We start from the raw sequence: 1817 nt of genomic DNA on the forward strand, positions 1-1817 counted from the left end.
TCCGTTATTGTAAAAGTTAAGGAAATGTTTATATATTGGAGGACATTTTCTTTGTTGGTTACCAGGGGTGGGAGGGAAGGGGAGGGAATGCTATTTCTCATGTTTTAAGAAAAAAAAAAGAACCATAATTTTTGCACAATAAAACAACTTCAGGCAGAAACAGAAACGATTGTGAAGACGTCTGAAGACACAGAAACTACACAGCAAATGTCAACCAGAGATAGTCTGACATTTTTCCATTACCTGGCAGACAAGCATGGTTTTAGGGAGGTGTATTTAGACACTCTCTACAGGTATGCAAAATTCCAATATGAATCCGTGATTTACTCAGGAACAATGGAAGATACTTACTTTATCTTCCATTACCAGAATGGAAGATACCAGAATGCTGGATCCTTCAATGGATAGAAATGTTTTGAGTCCACTTTGGTGAAAAATGGCCTCTGAAATCTTAATGAATTGGCATGCATCCATGGAAGTCCTTATACAAATATAAGAAGCCATAGATAATAAACCTGTGAGTTCTCTAGTCCAGTCTCTAAAGGAGCAAACAAGTCTCGTTCAATGGCCTGTTTTCTTCAACCACCCCCAAAGGCTGCAATAACACTACCCACCTCTTTCTTTACCAGCCACAGTTTCTTAATGCAGTTCAGACAGTTTGTACACATATTCCCCGCTATCTGAATACACATTCATGACAAGCAAAGATGTTTGGAAACACTGGCAGGTGCTAAAAGACCCAGTCAAAGTTATTCAATAGTAACCTTATACATATAAAGACCCAATCACAGAGTTTGTTGAATATTATATGTTAATTTTGACTTTGATCAGGCTCAGAAAAACCTGAAGGAATGTGAACAGTGCCTGTGATTGACTTCTTTCTTCCTGGTGGCTTGTCTTGAGAATTTCATTGAAAATGCTCATCTCTTCATATGTGAGACTTTTTGTCATATCCATCAGTGTATCAGCATTAACATGTTGGTAGATAAATTGACATGACTCCAGAAGAAGCTAAAATGTGGACTGTCAATCTGATTAAGAATGCAAGATTTGAAATAAGGTCATGTGATTATGGGTAACAATGCAGTCTCACCCTATTACCAAGTGATTGAAATGGCCAAAAACTCCTTTGTGTAGGAGCCAGATGTTGGCCATGAATTTTGAGAAGAAATTGATTCAAAACAGTTAGATCAGAGACCCCTAACTGGGAAACTCAGGACTCTGCATTCCACTGAAGAACCAGTTTAAAATAGATGGAAAAAAAAAAAAAAAGATGCAATAAAACCATTATGTAAAGTATGACATAATTTTTTGAAAATAATAAATTGAGTAAAAGTTTTGCAGAATTTTAATAAAATTGGCAGTGTTTCATTTTTTAAAATCTCCAAGTAACATCACTTTGTGTAGATTGTGAATTTTGATTCATATATGTGCTTTCTCCCTAGAGTAGGACAACTAAGGAGGGAAAAAGAATGAAATCGTAGAGGTATCATTAAAGTTTGGACACTCAAATTTGATACTTACACCTGTATCAATATCTTATCATGCTTGTTAGAAATATAGTCTTTGGGCAACACCCGAACTCATTAAATTATCCCCTCAAATATGTCTTAAAATACTGTAAGAGAATTCTTATGAATAATTAACACTGTCATAACTACAATAGCATTTCATCTGAATGTTTGTTTGTAAATATATTTACAAAATATAATACAATGCAGAAAAGCTGAAAAAACACAGGGTTCATAATACTTTGACTTATTTTGAGATTTAAAGGAAAGTATATGTATTAATTTCATTGGTTGTTTCCAAAGCCT

The 1817-nt window shown here is 34.7% G+C and overlaps 1 pseudogene; it reads left to right on the forward strand.

Moving 5' to 3' along the window:
• LOC103208051 overlaps nucleotides 1-1235 on the forward strand; it is a 4134-nt pseudogene extending 2899 nt beyond the window's left edge.
• The last annotated feature ends 582 nt before the right edge of the window (nucleotides 1236-1817 follow it).

Source organism: Orycteropus afer, unplaced genomic scaffold, assembly GCF_000298275.1.
Source record: "Orycteropus afer afer isolate SDZICR_OR568_19922 unplaced genomic scaffold, OryAfe1.0 scaffold00406, whole genome shotgun sequence".
Taxonomy (NCBI): domain Eukaryota; kingdom Metazoa; phylum Chordata; class Mammalia; order Tubulidentata; family Orycteropodidae; genus Orycteropus; species Orycteropus afer.